Below are 20,260 nucleotides of genomic sequence, written 5' to 3'. Positions count from 1 at the left end.
GCTCAGAAATATTCTTCCTTCCAGGAGTAGGATTACTACTCAACTGTTAAATGCAACATTTTCTAATTCTTTATTTGGTTTTCGTTCTCAGATACGTAAACTGGAAGCGATTTCTACAGCATTTCATAGAGACAAAGTTCTCTTCAACAAAGAGTTTGTTCTCAGGCTAGATGAATGCTTCAGTGAATGAAAAAGCATTTGGAGAGTCTCAAGATTCCTTCAACCTATTTGCAATTGTGTAATAGGACAGAGAAAGAATGGCAAGCCATTTGGCATATGAGAGAACAGGAAAAAGCCCTTCTGGTTCTAAGTCTGGGAGCCGTGGGGAGATCTGGGGAAGATCTGGGCAGAAGATCTTGGAGGAGGAAACCATCGTTTCACAAGTTCATGCCTGGAATTTCAGGAGCCTCCAATATCAAGAGGATGAGGGTCCCCGAGGACTTTGCAGCCGACTCCATTCCTTTTGTAATCGATGGTTGAGACCAGAAAAGCACACAAAAGCGCAGATACTGGACCTGGTTGTTCTGGAGCAGTTCCTGGCGCTTCTGCCCCTGCAGATAGAGAGCTGGGTGCGGGAGTGTGGAGGAGAGACCACCTCCCAGGCGGTGGCCCTGGTGGAAGGCTTCCTCCTGAGCCAGGCGGAGGAGGAGAAGGAGGAGCAGGTAGAGTTGCATGTGAGATAATGTCATCTCGGAAGCATAGAAGGAGTTTACATGTAATAAACAATATTTTTGAAGTTTATGCTCCCCTGTCCAATTGTCTTTCCTTTATCTCATATATCATATATATTTTCTTCCTTTCATATATTTTTTTCCTTTCATATATTTTCTCTATTTTTACATATTATCTTTATATATATATTACTTTGTGTCTATTCTCTTCCATATGTATTGTGTATTGGACAAATGAATAAATAAATTTAAAAAATTACCAGTTCTCTGACATTCATAACATTTCACTAATTCTTGAAGGACGTTGTTCCATTATCCAATCCTAGAAGAAAGATTTGGGAAACTTTTCTTTCTTATTTTCCAACCTAACTGATGGACATTGGGTGCTTTCAGTTGGTGTTGAAAGAACAGAACAAGAATCCATGTCATGGTTTATGTGGTCCTTTCATTCTTCTTCTTTTCTCTGGCTTATATTCCAAGCCCTTCACTGTGGAGAACAGAGATCCTGAGGGAAGGAGGCATCAATCCGATGCCCCTAGGGAACTGTTTTCCTTGAGGCCTATTGAGCATGACAAAAATCAAGGTACATGCACAGGTAATACAAGATTCTCTCATTCCCCATGGAGATCTCAGCTGGCTCATCTTCTCTATGTCTTTGCTATTATAGCACCTCTCCTCCTATTTTGTTAATTTTGCATTTTATAATTATGTGTCCCTCACAGGGGAGAATAGAGGGAAGCTGATTCTTCCTTATGGTGAAGATGAAATTATGGTTCAACCTCCAACTCAAGTAAGAGAAGGGAAATTATTTATTAGATTTGTTTTCTCCCTGGTTCTGTTTCTTTGTTTCCCGTTCAGCCAATGGCTGAGACTATTTGAAGCTTCCTTGCTATATGACGAGTTTTGTGTCTCTGGGTATTGATGGCACTTTACCAAATCCATCCAGAAGAAAATGGATCTTTTACTGAATGGCAACAAAAGATCTCATAAAAGCTGCCTAAAATATTTTTTCAGTCAAATCCTTTTTCTTCTGTCCATTTTCTCATCTCAATCCTGGAATCCTATTAAGCATAGACCTTAGTGCACAATTTTCCTAAAGAAAAGGGTAGATCTTGCCGTCCCTCCCAGACCTATTCTGTACTCTTTTTTCCAGGGGGGTCTTGTGCCCTTTGAGGATGTGGCTCTTTATTTCTCTGAGGACGAGTGGTCTCAGCTGGATCCTCACCAAAAAGATCTGCATTGGGAAGTCATGCTGGAAAATTACAGAAACACGGCTTCCTTAGGTAAGGTTTTCTATTCTCCAGGAAGAGTTCAGGAAGACATGATGTGGTTAGATGCCATTGGCTGTCTCTTACTTAAATATCTCCAAATAAAGGTCATCTCTTGAGAGGGAGAAGGAAAAGATATGCTGTTTTGCTGCTCCTAGTATGGAAGGAGATCAATGGCTTTCTGCTTAGAGGAATCCTGTGCCATTTGTCAACTGTTGAGTTTTTCTATTTTGATTTAAACCTATCAGTGATAAAGTAATTCCTTGGTTTCAGGTAATGCTAAACTCTTTTACCGAGATTTCATATTATTTGGCCCAGGTGTTCCAAATATGAAGGATTGCAATTCAATTAATTATTTTGGCTTAATAGACTTTGCTTCCATTTCATTTCTATCCCGAGTCTTGGAATTAGGGCATTTTTGTTTCAAAGTTAATTCTCAGAGGGCTCTTCCGGAATTGGCCCACCTCCAATAAATCTTAGGTTTTCTACAGATGCTTTATTGGATGTTTCTCCTTTTTTCTTAACCTTGCTAACATTTTTATTCATCTTTTCCTTTAAAGGTTATAGTGAGCAAGGGTATAAAGAGTATAATGAACCATTCCAAAAGTACAGACTTGGGAACGGAACAGAGAAGCTTGAAAATCAAATGGAACAACAAAGGCAGAAGAAAAACCCAACAAATAATTGGAATAAGGAAACCTCATCTTCAGTTGATGCTCAGTTGCAAAGCTTTCTTGATCAACCAGGAAAAATAGAGAAAAAATATATTAGGAAAGGTGCAGGACTATTCAAAGACATATTAGATGTAAATGAATATTATCCAACTGAACCCAAACCAGAAGACTATGTATGCAAAGACAGTGGAAAAAATTACAGTGGGACATTCACTCATTCTAGAGAAAGAGTGATATCTGAGAAAGGGATGCACATAGGAGAGAAGCCATATAAATGCATGGAGTGTGGAAAGGAGTTCATTGAAAACAATAAACTTACACGCCATCAAAGGATCCACACAGGGGAGAAGTTATACAAATACATGGAGTGTGGAAAGGGCTTCAGAACAAGCAATGATCTTACACGCCATCAAATGATCCACACAGGGGAGAAACCATATAAATGCAAGGAGTGTGGAAAGGGCTTCAGAACAAGCAATGATCTTAAACGCCATCAAATGATCCACACAGGGGACAAGCCATATAAATGCATGGAGTGTGGAAAGGGTTTCAGCCGACATGGTAATCTTATTTCACATCAAAGGATCCACACAAGGGAGAAGTTATACAAATACATGGAGTGTGGAAAGGGCTTCAGAGCAAGCAATGATCTTACACGCCATCAAATGATCCACACAGGGGACAAGCCATATAAATGCATGGAGTGTGGAAAGGGTTTCAGCCAACATGGTAATCTTATTTCACATCAAAGGATCCACACAAGGGAGAAGTTATACAAATACATGGAGTGTGGAAAGGGCTTCAGAGCAAGCAATGATCTTAAACGCCATCAAATGATCCACACAGGGGACAAGCCATATAAATGCATGGAGTGTGGAAAGGGTTTCAGCCAACATGGTAATCTTATTTCACATCAAAGGATCCACACAAGGGAGAAGTTATACAAATACATGGAGTGTGGAAAGGGCTTCAGAGCAAGCAATGATCTTACACGCCATCAAATGATCCACACAGGGGAGAAACCATATAAATGTATGGAGTGTGGAAAGGGCTTCAGACAAAGCAATGATCTTACACGCCATCAAATGATCCACACAGGGGAGAAGCCATACAAATGCATGAAGTGTGGAAAGGACTTCAGACAAAGCAGCAATCTTATATCCCATCAAAGGATCCACACAGGGGAGAAGCCATATAAATATAGGGAGTGTTGAAAGGGCTTTAGCCAACAGACTAGTCGTAATTCCCATCAAAGGTCCCACACAGGGGAGAAGCCATATACACGGAGTATGGAAAGGGTTTTAGTTCCAACAGTTATCTTACTTCTCATAGAAGGATCCACACAGGGGAGTGTTGTGGTTGGCTCATGGCCAGCTCCTCTGATAACAGATTTTGACCCCGATGAGCCGTGTCCATCGGAGCATCGGAGACCTGTGTGGCTCTCGGAGGGTTCAGATGGTGAGGGGGAAGGAGAGATGGAAGGTGAAAGTGCTGGAGAGGTAGAGGTGGAGGCCCCTGCAGTGTCTATGGAACCCCCAGTTAGAGCCTCATCTGGGTCAGATGAGGAGGGGGTGGTTAATGGACCCATTCTCCATGTCTGATTGCACAGGATTATGGGACAACATGAGCAGCTGCGCAGATGCAGAAGATCTTAATCACAGCTGGTAGTAATTGGGGAATCCTGGAGCAGGCGTAAAAGGGGAGTCTTTGTGGGAGAACCTTTTGCAGGAGTTTTCATTTGTGGTTTAAAAGACAATGAAACGGATCTGGGTTTCCCTCTCTAAACCAACATGTTGCATCCATGGAAAACAGCCCAGTTTTTGGACACCTTTGTTCTGAAAGACTGTAACTATTGAACAATAGAGTGAATTCCTTTGCTGCAGCTCAGTTTGGAGGCATTCTTTACAAACCTTCTGCTGTTTGGGACATTCGTTATTGGCTTGGCAGATAATCCTGAACCTTTGGTCATAAAGCTGCTCCGTGTCTTCGGAGGTCGGCATACGTAATTAATTAATTAATAATAAAAAGACATTCTTCAGCCAATTTATAAAGCAATATATTTTGTGTTTTGGAAACCTCCAGTCTCTGTGTGTGTTTTTGTCTTTATCTGCTGCTCAGCCAGTGTCAGGCAGAACAGGGAGTAGCCATATGACAGCAGAGAGTATGGCAAGACTTTTACTTACAGGAATCAACTGGCTGGTAATAAAAGGATCTACACAGAGAGAAACCCACACAAATCCTTGATGTGCAGAAAGGATTTCAGACAAACTAGTAGTCTTTCTTCCCATAGGGTGAAGTCATGTAAGTGCATGGACTATGGAGAGAGAGCGACAGGAGCAGGAATGATGTAATTCCCTGTACAGAGATACATTTGGTCAAGAATCTATGTTAATTCTAGATTTAATTTGTTAAATCCTGGGATTTTCTTTTCAAGAGTTTCCTGCCACTCAGTTGTTTCTTCCCACTTCATTACACACAAAGTGTTTAAAATGTCCTTCTTCTGACATTTTTTAATAAGCAGTGTAAGCCTTCCAAATAACATCTGAGACATAAAACAGAGTCCAGACCTTGGCCTTCTTCAAAGCTCCAATTTATTGTCAGAGTCATGTTGGTTACGTACTGTAGTTAAACCAGTACTAACTTTTCCTACAGTTTCCCACCAGGTTAAGGTTCATATAATCAGGATTAGGCTACTACCCAGTAGTCGAACCTCGAGGTGATGAGGGCATGAGTGACTGTGAGCAGTGACTCCCTGTCCCAATAGGGCCGCAACTGGTGCACCAGGTAAACCTGGGCAAATGCCCTCCTCACCACAACCGAAACATGGTGCTTTAATGTTAGTTATGGATCGAGCAGGACGCCCAACTTGTAGACCCTCTCCAAGGGAGTCAATAATCCCCCCCCCAGGGTTTGGGACATTTGTTATCTGCTTGGTAGATAACCCTGACCCTTTTGTCATAAAAAGACATTCTTCTGCCATCATTGCGGCTCTCATTCAATTTGTAAAGCAATATATTTTGTCTTTCAGAAACCTTCAGTCTGTGGGTGTGTTTCTGTCTTCCTTGATGCTTAACCGCTGTCAAGCAGAACAGGGAGTAGCCATATAACAGCAAAGAGTATGGCAAGACTTTTACTTACAGGAATCAACTGGCTGGTAATAAAAAGATCTACCCAGATTTCAGACAGACTAGTAGTCTTACTTCCCATAGGAACATCCATTAAAGGAGAAAGTCATGTAAGCGCATGGACTGTTGGGTGATGACTCTGATGCTGCTTATTTAAAAAAATGTCAGAAAAGGACATTTTAAACATTTTGTAATGAAGTGGAAAGAAACAACTGAGTGGCAGGAAACTTCTGAAAAGAAAATCCATGGATTTAATCAATTAAATCTAGAATTAACATAGATTTTTAACCAGATGTATCTCTGTATGGGGAATTACCTTATTCCTGCTCCTGTCACTCTCTCCCCACAGTTCATGCAAATAGAGAATATTTAGAATTTCCCCTTTTTTTCTTTTCTCAAATTTCTGTTTTTCTCTCGCTTTAATCTCCCTTTTTCTTTCTCTTGGGCTGTAGGATTGGGGTGGGGACTGATGGAGCGCTCGGGCCGATCAAGGCTGCCCCGCGGGCTTTCTCGAGCATCTGGATACACAGAGCACTGACACACGCCTCCTTTTCCTCAGCTGCCGCCACGCGCCCTATATCACTTGCCCAGCGGTAGGCATTTCTCGCGGGGTCCCTCCCGGCAGCGCCCTCATTTCGGAGAATATTCTCTATTTTCAATCAATTAAAAATCATTAATATCGTTAATCTCCCCAACAATTCTAAATTCAATTCCATTTATGCATTAATCCAAATCAGTATCACCTACTACATACAGTATCGATAATAAAACAGAAAACTCGGGGCAGCTCACAACAATAATAAACAATGTACAAATCCAATATTTAAAAAACAATTTAAAAGCCCTGATAATAAAATAATCACACAACCCAATCAAACCATACATAACCCAAGTAGTTGGGGGAGGTGTCAATTTCCCCATGCCTGGCGGCAAAGGTGAGTTTTCAACTACTTACCAAAGGCAAGGAGGGTGGGGGCAGTTCTGATCTCTGGGGGAAGTTGGTTCCAGAGGCCCGGGGCTGCCACAGAGAAGGCTCTTCCCCTGGGCCCTGCCAGACGACATTGCTTAGTCGACGGGACCCAGAGAAGGAAAACTCTGTGGGACCTAATCGGCTGCTGGGATTTGTGCGGTAGAAGACGGTCCCGGAGGTATTCTGGTCCGGTGCCATGTAGGGCTTTATAGGTCATAACCAACACTTTGAATTGTGACCAGAAACTGATCGGCAGCCACTGCAGACCACAGAGTGTTGATGAGATATGGGCGTATCTGGGAAGGCCCATGATTGCTCTCGCGGCCGCATTCTGCACGATCTGAAGTTTCCGAACACTTTTCAAAGGTAGCCCCATTTGAGCAATAATAACCGTGTTACTCAGGAGATAGAAACGCTGGCCTCCATTGGGGTCAGAACAGAAATCGAGGATTATCTGTCTGACCAGTGCACTCTTTTAGAAGCAGATCAGCAGATCAGGAGTCCATTTTGAAGCTCCACAGAAAATATCTAGGGGGGAAGGCAGGTTGTTCTCGACTTACAATGGTGCATTTACTGACTGTTCAAAGTTGCAACAGTCCTGAAAAAAGTGACTTATGCACCCTTTTCAAACTCAGGACCTTTGCGGCAGTCCAATGATCGCGGGATCAAAACGTTGCTGCTGTTTCATATTTATGACCGTTGCTGTGTGTCCTGAGGTCACGTGACTCCCTTTTATTTCTAACTAATCCACGCCCAGGCATGAAAATGTGCCGCTCAGACATTATACTTTTCGGCCCAGAGAAAAAAAAAATTAGAGGGAATATTGTTACAGACCCCCCAAAATTATATAATAATTGTTAGATCATTACAAAAATGTTTATTACATGATATTTTGATTATATCCTGCCTTATGCCTTATATCCCCCCTTCTGCTTTGGTGAAAACGTATAAAGCTTTCTTCATTCTTAATTCTATTGGGATGGTTCTTTGGTATTTTGGCCAGTATCCCTTTCCTTGCAGCACTTCAATACAATGAAACAAAACTTGCAACTCGTGTCTGGTGTTCTCCATTGGCCTCGGCACCAGGCTCAAACCCCAATTGTGGACAACACAATTGTCCTCTTTTTTGGGATGCAGTGTCAAGATTAATTTGAGCGCCTTGGGTGAAAAGACAGAATTCCATTTCTTGTCTGCTCCTTGGCTCCCCTCTATGCAGGGATACAACTTTCTCCCGACCCTCTTAAATATGGAGGATTGTGGATAGGTCTAACATAGTTAAAAGCACTTGGATTGAGAAGGCTTCCTGATCAGGGTGGACACGACAAACACCTGGTCCCCATCAATAATGTACCTTTCTTCCTTCTTTGCATTAGTACCTGCAATCTACGTACAATCCATTTGGAGGTCCCTCTGCAAAGAGAAAGCAACATCACTACTTCACTAACTAACTTCACTACTAATGTGGGTAGCCACCTTGCACATACCCTCTTATCTTTCTTGGTGACCTCAATCTACCTCTTATTAATTTATTGATTGATTGATTGATTTTGTCCATTACACAATGAGGGTTTAGTGGGTATACACATAGTAAAACACATAATGAAGGTAATATAGGATATACTCATAGTAAAATATATCTAAGAAAGAATAGAAGAGAAGATATAGGAATAAAATATATCAATGAAAGACTAGAAGAAGAGATACAGGAATAGAAGAAAGGTATAGGAGATATAGGAGAGCAATAGGACAGGGGACGGAAGGCACTCTAGGGCACTTATGCACGCCCCTAATTGCACCCTAAACAAATGTACCTATCCATACAACCTTATAAATACCCTTGCTAATTTGGGGCTAGATCAATTAGTATCTAACACTAGACTCAACAGCTGACTCGATGTCATCTTCTGTAATAGTTTAAAATTACTGACTACAAACAATAGAAGCCTTTTCCAACAGTGACTACAGCATGATTGATTTTTGTCTCAGTATACAGACTTACAAAAGTCACCATAATGATGGGATCACCCCATTGCAAAGAGGTCTGTAAGGGGCGTGCATAAGGGCACCAGAGTGCCTAGAGTCCCTGTCCTGATGTTCCCTTTTTTTTATATTCATTACATGCATTCAAATCATGTGTATTCTCATTTTTCTTATCCAATAAATAAAATAAAATCCATGTTTTTCACCATTAAACCACTGGAGGGCGAAAGGTGGATTCCAGAGGAGGGTGAGAAGGGAGTGACATTCTTAATCTTGCCTGTCTAGGACTCTGCAGTCTCTGGTTAACCCTTTGAGTTTTGCAGGAGGTACAACTGGAGGAAAGTCTTGAAGGGAAGGGAAGAGATCCAGCAGTGGTCCTGGGTGACTGGTGGATGTTTTCCCATTCAGAGGGAGGCAGGAGGTTCTCACGCTGAAGAAGTAAGAGATATTGATGTATGTATGTATGTATGTATGTATGTATGTATGTATGTATGTATGTATGTATTTATTATTAAGTGCACTAGAGTGCCTTCCGTCCCCTGTCCTATTGCTCTCCTATATCTCCTATACCTTTCTTCTATTCCTATATCTCTTCTGCTATTCTTTCATTGATATGTTCTATTACTATATCTTCTTTTCTATTTTTCTTAGATATATTTTACTATGAGTATCTCCTCTATAACCTTCATCATGTATTTTACTATGTGTTTATATATATATACCTACTAAAACCCTCATTGTGTATTGGACAAAATAAATAAGTACCCGTCTCCTAGAAAAAATGAAATATCCTTGGAAATATTTAAAAAGGCAGATTATATTGAACATCACAGGAATCATAATTTTAGGCACACAAAAAAAGACCCACTCTTAGTAGCCCCCACCTTTGTCAATGTGCCCATCAAGGAATGGCCCAGCTCACCTTTGTTAAAAGATGGACTAATCTATTCTACATAACAAACCAACTCCTGACAGAGCCATATTGGGAATTGCCCAAAGAGCTTTCATTCTACCATCACCCAGCAAAGGGCCAGCCAAACCCAAACTCAAAAACACAGCCCACATTGTTGCCTTTGCATGGCATCATGGGAATCCAACAGCCAATCAGTGCATTTCTGGCACAGAAGCAGGAAGGCCTCAGGGCGGGGCCTCATAGAACATAAAACAAAGAACTTCTCAGAATTTCTCCCCCCACACACCTAACATCTGGAAACATGTGATCCACCTTCTCTGGACAATCTCATGCCATGTGCTCCTGTCCACCATTAAACCTCCTTTCCAAGCAACCTCCATGAATCCAGTTTCTTTTTCCCCACTTGGAACTTAATCCATAAGAATATTAAGGAGAGAAGCAATTTAGAATTAAGGAGAAAATTCCTGGCAATTAGAACAATTGATCAGTGGAACAGCTTTCCTCCAGAGGTTGTGAATGCTCCAACACTGGAAGTTTTGAAGAAGAGATTGGATAACCATTTGTCTGAAGTGGTGGAGTGTCTCCTGCCCAAGCAGGAGGTTGGACCAGAAGACCTCCAAGGTTCCTTCCACCTCTTTTGTTGTTATTATTATTTATTATTATTTCCAACAAAGGGTAAAGGAACCAGGAAATAATCCCAATCTACATTCCTTTAACCCTTGTGTTTCACACAAACTCACCACTTGCAGTTACTCTTTGGGCTTAAGGCAATCTTTTTGTGAACCTGCCTGCTTATAATAATGTAATTTGACTCTTAACAAGGAAATCCTGAATAAGGGGAAATGGAACATCCTAAGCAAGACTCACTTCGTTGGCTTTCATTTTATGTGAACTTTCATGGTTTCTTAATGTGTTCTGGGATTGGCATGTTGTGTGAACCTTGCTTGCAGCTCTAGGTGCAGTAGCATAATTGCTCTGGACTTGCGTCGTGACTCAGAGCCACGGGAGCAAACACACACCACTGTTCCACCTTAGCAGCCCACCTCTGCCTAAGAGCCAGGAGGAAGCAAGGGAGAAAGTAGAATCTCTAGTCTGCTTTGGGGGGAAACAGGAGTGAAGGAGAAAAGCCGCCCCGAGTCTGAGAGGGGAATATTATTTAATCATTAATTAATAATCTTATTAATAAAAGGGCTGCTCCCATTGGCCCCTCATTTGACAGCTTCTCTACAAATAGGGAGCTGTCATCCACCGTTGTTCTGACTTCTGCCTCACCTGTTTTGTTGCTGAATATACATTTCCTTGTTCCTGACATGCTTCTCTGTGCTTTTCTTCAAGCTAGCCGACTCCAGGCTATCTAACCGTTATCCAATCTCTTCTTAAAAGCTTCCAGTGTTGGAGCATTCACAACCTCTGGAGGCAAGGGGTTCCACTGATTAATTGTTCTATCAGAAACTTTCTACCTAGTTCTAATTTGCTTCTCTTCTTGATTAGTTTCCACCCATTGCTTCTTGTCCTGCCCTCAGGTGCTTTGGGGAATAGCTAGATTTCCTCTTCTTTGTGGCAACCCTGGAGATATTGGAACACTGCTATCCTGTCTCCCCTAGTCCTTCTTTTCATCAACATAGACATACCCAGTTTAAAACAGTTCTTCACCTGTTTTATCCTCCAGTTTAATCCCCTTTGTTGCTCTTTAATGCACTCCTTTTTAAGGTGTATATATTTTTCTTGGTTTTTAAAAATCACACCCTTCTTTGAGGGAGACAGAAATAGAAAAACAACTGTTCTCAAATGCATTTATTCAGTGTATTTCATCATAAATTTTGATGAGGGTCAAATCCATAGTTTGCAACACATACATAGAAACTAACTGCTCACTGCCACTGTAATCCTCCAATAGCTCAGAAATATGCTTCCTTCCAGGAGTAGGATTACTACTCAACTGTTAAATGGACACGACAAACACCTGGTCCCCATCAATAATGTACCTTTCTTCCTTCTTTGCATTAGTACCTGCAATCTACGTACAATCCATTTGGAGGTCCCTCTGCAAAGAGAAAGCAACATCGCTACTTCACTAACTTCTCTAACTTCACTAACTTCACTAACTAACTTGCACATACCCTCTTATCATTCTTGGTGACCTCAATCTACCTCTGATTAATTAATTTATTGATTGATTGATTTTGTCCATTACACAATGGGGGTTTTAGTGGGTATACACATAGTAAAATACATAATGAAGGTAATATAGGATATGCTCATAGTAAAATATATCTAAGAAAGAATAGAAGATATAGGAATAAAATATATCAATGAAAGACTAGAAGAAGAGATATAGGAATAGAAGAAAGGTATAGGAGATTTGGAGAGCAATATGACAGGGGACGGAAGGCACTCTGGTGCACTTATGCGCGCCCCTAATTGCACCCTAAACAAATGTACCTATCCGTAGAACCCTATACAATACCCTTACTAATTTGCGGCTAGATCAATTAGTATCTAACACTAGACTCAACAACTGCCTCAATCTCATCTTCTGTAATAGTTTAAAATTACTGACTACAAACAATAGAAACAATAGAAACAGTGACTACAGCATGATTGACTTTTGTCTCAGTATACGACCTTACAAAAGTCACCAGAAAAAGTCACCATAATAATGAGATCACCCCATTGCCAAGAGATCTGTAATGGGCATGCATAAGGGCACCAGAGTGCCTAGCATCCCTGTCCTGATGTTCCCTTTTATTTAGATTTATTACATGCATTCAAATCATGCGTACTGTATTCTCATTTTTCTTATCCAATAAATAAAATAAAATCCATGTTTTTCACCATTAAACCACTGGAGGGCGAAAGGTGGATTTCAGAGGAGGGCGAGAAGGGAGTGACATTCTTAATCTTGCCTATCTAGGACTCTGCACACTCTCTGGTTAACCCTTTGAGTTTTGCAGGAGGTACAACTGGAGGAAAGTCTTGAAGGGAAGGGAAGAGATCCAGCAGTGGTCCTGGGTGACTGGTGGATGTTTTCCCATTCAGAGGGAGGCAGGAGGTTCTCACGCTAAAGAAGTAAGAGATATTGGTGTATGTATGTATGTATTTATGTATGTATATATGTATGTATGTATGTATTTATTTATTTATTATTAAATACACTAGAGTGCCTTCCGTCCCCTGTCCTATTGCTCTCCTATATCTCCTATACCTTTCTTCTATTCCTATATCTCTTCTGCTATTCTTTCATTGATATGTTCTATTACTATATCTTCTTTTCTATTCTTTCATAGATATATTTTACTACCGTGTTTCCCCGATAGTAAGACCCCCCCGATTGTAAGACATATGGGGGGTTTCAGGGGGGTCGGCTTATATAAGCCATACCCCGAAAGTAAGACATATGTCTTACTTTCGGGGAAACACGGTACTAAAAGCGAGGGAGGCGTCCGCTACTCCCGCCGCCGCCTTTGGTCTCCCCGCCGCGCCTGGGGCTGCCTGCCTGCCTGCTGCCGTAGCCGGGCTGGGCGTGGGGCATACTCGGTGTTGGGCAGCAGCGGGAGGAGCCGCAGCCTCTGGAGCCGGTCACCCCCAGGACACGCATCGCAGACCGGCCCGCATCGCAGACCAGCCCCGCCGCGGCGCAGGAGGGATGGAGGCCAGCCGCGCAACGCCGCCCGCCCGGAGGAGAAGAGGCCTCGCCCGGGCCGAAGCCGCCTTTGGTCTCCCCGCCGCGCCTGGGGCTGCCTGCTGCCGTAGCCGGGCTGGGCGTGGGGCATCCTCGGCGTTGGGCAGCAGGCAGGCAGGCAGCCCGAGGCGCGGCGGGGAGAGCAAAGGCGGCTTCGGCCCGGGCGAGGCCTCTTCTCCTCCGGGCAGCCGCGCCTGCCACGCAACGCCGCCCGCCCGGAGGAGAAGACGCCTCGCTCGGGCCGAAGCCGCCTTTGCTCTCCCCGCCGCGCCTGGGGCTGCCTGCCTGCCTGCTGCCCAACGCCGAGGATGCCCCGCGCCCAGCCCGGCTACGGCAGCAGGCAGCCCCAGGCGCGGCGGGGAGACCAAAGGCGGCTTCGGCCCGGCCCGGCGGGGAGAGCAGGCAGCCCCAGGCGCGGCGGGGAGAGCAAAGGCGGCTTCGGCCCGGGCGAGGCCTCTTCTCCTCCGGGCAGCCGCGCCTGCCGCGCAACGCCGCCTAACACCGCCGCCTAACACCGCCTGCCCGGAGGAGAAGAGGCCTCGCCCGGGCCGAAGCCGCCTTTGCTCTCCCCGCCGCGCCTGGGGCTGCCTGCCTGCCTGCTGCCGTAGCCGGGCTGGGCGCGGGGCATCCTCGGCGTTGGGCAGCAGCGGGAAGAGCCGCAGCCTCCGGAGCCGGCCAGCCGGGCGCACCCAGGACGCGCATCGCGGACCGGCCCCGCCACGGCGCAGGAGGGATGGAGGCCGGGCCCGACGGGCTGCCGCGCAACGCCGCCTAACGCCGCCCGCCCGGAGGAGAAGAGGCCTCGCCCGGGCCGAAGCCCGAAGACGAGCCGGCCCTGGTGCCCGGGACAATATAACACATACCCCCAAAGTAAGACACAGTGGGCTTTTGGGGGTAAAAAGATAGTAAGACACTGCCTTACTATCGGGGAAACACGGTATGAGTATCTCCTCTATAACCTTCATCATGTATTTTACTATGTGTTTATATATACAGTATACATCTACTAAAACCCTCATTGTGTATTGGACAAAATAAATAAGTACCCGTCTCCTAGAAAAAATGAAATATCCTAGGAAATACAGTATTTAAAAAGGCAGATTATATTGAACATCATAGGAAACATGCTTTTAGGAAACAAAAAAAAGACCCACTCTTAGTAGCCCCCACCTTTGTCAATCTGCCCATCAAGGAATGGCCCAGCTCACCTTTGTTAAAAGATGGACTAATCTATTCTACATAACAAACCAACTCCTGACAGAGCCATATTAGGAATTGCCCAAAGAGCTTTCATTCTACTATCACCCAGCAAAAGGTCAGCCAAACCCAAACTCACAAACACAGCCTACATTGTTACCCTTGCATGGCACCATGGGAATCTGACAGCCAATCAGTGCATTTCTGGCACAGAAGCAGGAGGGCCTCAGTGCGGGGCTTCATAGAACATAAAACAAAGAACTTCTCAGAATTTCTCCCCCCACACACCTAACATCTGGAAACATGTGATCCACCTTCTCTGGACAGAAGCTCATGCCATGTGCTCCTGTCCACCATTAAACTTCCTTTCCAAGCAACCTCCATGAATCCAGTTTCTTTTTCCCCACTTGGAACTTAATCCATAAGAATATTAAGGAGAGAAGCAATTTAGAATTAAGGAGAAAATTCCTGGCAATTAGAACAATTGATCAGTGGAACAGCTTTCCTCCAGAGGTTGTGAACGCTCCAACACTGGAAGTTTTGAAGAAGAGATTGGATAACCATTTGTCTGAAGTGGTGGAGTGTCTCCTGCCCAAGCAGGAGGTTGGACCAGAAGACCTCCAAGGTTCCTTCCACCTCTTTCGTTGTTATTATTATTATTTATTATTATTTCCAACAAAGGGTAAGGGAACCAGGAAATAATCCCAATCTACATTCCTTCAACCCTTGTGTTTCACACAAACTCACCACTTGCAGTTACTCTTTGGGCTTAAGGCAATCTTTTTGTGAACCTGCCTGCTTATAATAATATAATTTGACTCTTAACAAGGAAATCCTGAATAAGGGGAAATGGAACATCCTAAGCAAGACTCAGTCCGTTGCCTTTCATTTTATGTGAACTTTCATGGTTTGTTAATGTGTTCTGGGATTGGCATGTTGTCTGAACCCTGATAGCAAGTATAGGTGCAGTAGCATAATTGCTCTGGACTTGCACCGTGACTCAGAGCCACGGGAGCATATACACACCACCATTCCACCTTAGCAGCCCACCTCTGCCTAAGAGCCAGGAGGAAGCAAGGGAGAAAGTAGAATCTCTAGTCTGCTTTGGGGGGAAACAGGAGTGAAGGAGAAAAGCCGCCTCGAGTCTGAGAGGGGAATATTATTTACTCATTAATTAATAATCTAATTAATAAAAGGACTGCTCCCATTGGCCCCTCATTTGACAGCTTCCCTACAAATAGGGAGCTCTCATCCTCCGTTGTTCTGACTTCTGCGTCACCTGTTTTGTTGCTGAATATACATTTCCTTGTTCCTGACATGCCTCTCTGTGTTTTTCTTCAAGCTAGCCGACTCCAGGCTATCTAACCGTTATCCAATCTCTTCTTAAAAACTTCCAGTGTTGGAGCATTCACAACCTCTGGAGGCAAGGTGTTCCACTTGTTAATTGTTCTATGAGAAAATTTCTACCTAGTTCTAAGTTGCTTCTCTTCTTGATTAGTTTCCACCCATTGCTTCTTGTCCTGCCCTCAGGTGCTTTGGGGAATAGCTAGATTTCCTCTCCTTTGTGGCAACCCTGGAGATATTGGAACACTGTTATCCTGTCTCCCCTAGTCCTTCTTTTCATCAACATAGACATACCCAGTTTAAAAAAAGTTCTACACCTGTTTTATCCTCCAGTTTAATCCCCTTTGTTGCTCTTTAATGCACTCCTTTTTAGGGTGTATATATTTTTCTTGGTTTTTAAAAATCACGCCCTTCCTTGAGGGAGAAAGAAATAGAAAAACAACTGTTCTCAAATGCATTTATTCAGTGTATTTCATCATAAATTTTGATGAGGGTCAAGTCCATGGTTTGCAACACATACATAGAAACTAACTGCTCAGTGCCACTGTAATCCTCCAATAGCTCAGAAATATGCTTCCTTCCAGGAGTAGGATTACTACTCAATGAACCATGGTTAATGAACCATTTTCTAATTCTTTATTTGGTTTTCAGTCTCAGATATGTAAACTGGAAGCGATTTCTACAGCATTTCATAGAGACAAAGTTCTCTTCAACAAAGTTCTCTTCAACAAAGAGTTTGTTCTCAGGCTAGTTGAATGCTCCACTGAATGAAAAGGCATTTGGAGACCCTCAAGATTCATTCAACCTATTTGGAATTGTGTAATAGGACAGAGAAAGAATGGAAAGCCATTTGGCATATGAGAGAACAGGAAAAAGCCCTTCTGGTTCTAAGTCTGGGAGCGATGAGGAGATCTGCGGAAGATCTGGGCAGAAGATCTCAGAGGAGGAAACCATTGTTTCACAAGTTCATGCCTGGAAATTCAGGAGCCTCCAATATCAGGAGGATGAGGGTCCCCGAGGACTTTGCAGCCGACTCCATTCCTTTTGTAGTCGATGGTTGAGACCAGAAAAGCACACAAAAACGCAGATGCTGGACCTGGTTGTTCTGGAGCAGTTCCTGGCGCTTCTGCCCCTGCAGATGGAGAGCTGGGTGCGGGAGTGTGGAGCAGAGACCACCCCCCAGGCGGTGGCCCTGGTGGAAGGCTTCCTCCTGAGCCAGGCAGAGGAGGAGAAGGAGGAGCAGGTAGAGTTGCAGGTGAGATAATTTCATCTCGGGAGCCTAGAAGGAGTTTAGATGTAATAAACAATAGTTTTGAAGTTTATGCTCCCCTGTCCAATTGTCTTTCCTTTATCTCATATATCATATATATTTTCTTCCTTTCATATATCTTCTCCTCTATTTTTACATATTATCTTTATATATATATTACTTGGTGTCTATTCTCTTCCATATGTATTGTGTATTGGACAAACGAATAAATTTAAAATTTTTACCAATTCTCTAACATTCATAACATTTCACTAATTCTTGAAGGACGTTGTTCCATTATCCAATCCTAGAAGAAAGATTTGGGAAACTTGTCTTTCTTCTTTTCCAAACTAACTGATGGACATTGGGTGCTTTCAGTTGGTGTTGAAAGAACAGAACAAGAATCCATGTCATGGTTTATGTGGTCCTTTCATTCTTCTTCTTTTCTCTGGCTTATATTCCAAGAACTTCACTGTGGAGAACAGAGATCCTGAGGGAAGGAGGCATCAATCCGATGCCCCTAGGGAACTGTTTTTCTTGAGGCCTACTGAGCATGACAAAAATCAAGGTACATGCACAGGTAATACAAGATTCTCTCATTCCCCATAGAGATCTCAGCTGGCTCATCTTCTCTATGTCTTTGCTATTATAGCACCTCTCCTCCTATTTTGTTAATTTTGCATTTTATAATTCTGTGTCCCTCACAGGGGAGAATAGAGGGAAGCTGATTCTTCCTTATGGTGAAGATGAAATTATGGTTCAACCTCCAACTCAAGTAAGAGAAGGGAAATTATTTATTAGATTTGTTTTCTCCCTGGTTCTGTTTCTTTGTTTCCCGTTCAGCCAATGGCTGAGACTATTTGAAGCTTCCTTGCTATATGACGAGTTTTGTGTCTCTGGGTACTGATGGCACTTTACCAAATCCATCCAGAAGAAAATGGATCTTTTACTGAATGGCAACAAAAGATCTCATAAAAGCTGCCTAAAATATTTTTTCAGTCAAATCCTTTTTCTTCTGTCCATTTTCTCATCTCAATCCTGGAATCCGACTAAGCATAGACCTTAGTGCACAATTTTCCTAAAGAAAAGGGTAGATCTTGCCGTCCCTCCCAGACCTATTCTGTACTCTTTTTTCCAGGGGGGTCTTGTGCCCTTTGAGGATGTGGCTCTTTATTTCTCTGAGGACGAGTGGTCTCAGCTGGATCCTCACCAAAAAGATCTGCATTGGGAAGTCATGCTGGAAAATTACAGAAACTCGGCTTCTTTAGGTAAGATTTTCTATTCTCCAGGCAGGATTCAGGAAGATATGATGTCGTTTGATGCCATTGGCTGTTTCTTATTTGAATTTCTCCAAATAAAGGTCATCTCTTGAGAGGGAAAAGGAAAAGATATGCTGTTTTGCTGCTCCTAGTATGGAAGGAGTTCAATGGCTTTCTGCTTAGAGGAATCCTGTGCCATTTGTTAACTGTTGAGTTTTTCTATTTTGATTTAAACCTGTCAGTGATAAAGTAATTCCTTGGTTTCAGGTAATGCTAAACTCTGTTACCGAGATTTCATATTATTTGGCCCAGGTGTTCCAAATATGAAGGATTGCAATTCAATTAATTATTTTGGCTTAATAGACTTTGCTTCCATTTCATTTCTATCCCGAGTCTTGGAATTAGGGCATTTTTGTTTCAAAGTTAATTCTCAGAGGGCTCTTCCGGAATTGGCCCACCTCCAATAAATCTTAGGTTTTCTACAAATGCTTTATGGGATGTTTCTCCTTTTTTCTTAACCTTGCTAACATTTTTATTCCTCTTTTCCTTTAAAGGTTATAGTGGGCAAGGGTATAAAGAGTCGAATGAAACATTCCAAAAGTACAGACTTGGGTACGGAACAGAGAAGCCTGAAAATCAAATGGAACAAAAAAGGCAGAAGAAAAACCGAACAAATAATTGGAATAAGGAAACCTCATCTTCAGTTGATGCTCAGTTGCAAAGCTTTCTTGACCAACCAGGAAAAATAGAGAAAAAATATATTAGGAAAGGTGCAGGACTATTCAAAGATATATTAGATGTAAATGAATATCATACAACTGAACCCAAACCAGAAGACTATACATGCAAAGACAGTGGAACAAATTACAGTGGGACATTCACTCATTCTAGAGAAAGAGTGATATCTGAGAAAGGGATGCACGTAGGAGAGAAGCCATATAAATGCATGGAGTGTGGAAAGGGCTTCAGAATAAGCAGTAAACTTACATCCCATCAAATGATCCACACAGGGGTGAAGCCATATAAATGCACGGAGTGTGGAAATGGCTTCAGAACAAGCAATGATCTTACACGCCATCAAAGGATCCACACAGGGGAGAAGCCATACAAATGCACGGAGTGTGGAAAGGGCTTCAGCCAACATAGTAATCTTATTTCACATCTAAGGATCCACACAGGGGAGAAGCCATACAAATGCACGGAGTGTGGAAAGGGCTTCAGCCAACATAGTAATCTTATTTCCCATCACAGGATCCACACAGGGGAGAAGCCATATAAATGCATGGAGTGTGGAAAGGGCTTCAGTCTCCTCAGTAATCTTACACGCCATCAAAGGATCCACAAAGGGGAGAAACCATATAAATGCCTAGAGTGTGGAAAGGACTTCCGTCTCCTCAGTCATCTTAAATCCCATCAAAGGATCCACACAGGGGAGAAGCCATATAAATGCACAGTGTGTGGAAAGGACTTTAGTAAAAATAGTCATCTTACCTGCCATCACAAGATCCACACAGGGGAGAAGCCATAAAAATGGATTGAGTGTGGAAGGAGATTCAGGCAAAATACTCATCTTATTTCACATCAAAGGATCCACACAGGGGAGAAACATAGAAACATAGAAGTCTGACGGCAGAAAAAGACCTCATGGTCCATCTAGTCTGCCCTTATACTATTTTCTGTATTTTATCTTAGGATGGATATATGTTTATCCCAGGCATGTTTAAATTCAGTTACTGTGGATTTATCTACCACGTCTGCTGGAAGTTTGTTCCAAGGATCTACTACTCTTTCAGTAAAATAATATTTTCTCATGTTGCTTTTGATCTTTCCCCCAACTAACTTCAGATTGTGTCCCCTTGTTCTTGTGTTCACTTTCCTATTAAAAACACTTCCCTCCTGGACCTTATTTAACCCTTTAATACTGTATA

At 42.9% G+C, this 20,260-nt stretch overlaps 1 protein-coding gene and 1 pseudogene across 1 annotated transcript in view; one reads left to right on the top strand and one right to left on the bottom strand.

Annotated features, from left to right (window-relative positions):
* LOC139160341 (zinc finger protein ZFP2-like) overlaps positions 1–20,260 on the bottom strand; it is a 91,778-nt gene that overhangs the window by 29,340 nt on the left and 42,178 nt on the right. The gene's annotated exons all lie outside the window — the stretch shown is intronic.
* Positions 2,874–20,260, top strand: part of LOC139160346 (zinc finger protein 850-like) — a 29,378-nt pseudogene continuing 11,991 nt past the window's right edge.

Source organism: Erythrolamprus reginae, chromosome 2 (genome assembly GCF_031021105.1).
Source record: "Erythrolamprus reginae isolate rEryReg1 chromosome 2, rEryReg1.hap1, whole genome shotgun sequence".
NCBI classification, from domain to species: Eukaryota; Metazoa; Chordata; class Lepidosauria; order Squamata; family Dipsadidae; genus Erythrolamprus; species Erythrolamprus reginae.
Note: the sequence above shows the minus strand (reverse complement) of the source record. Positions and strands in the feature narration are given on the sequence as shown.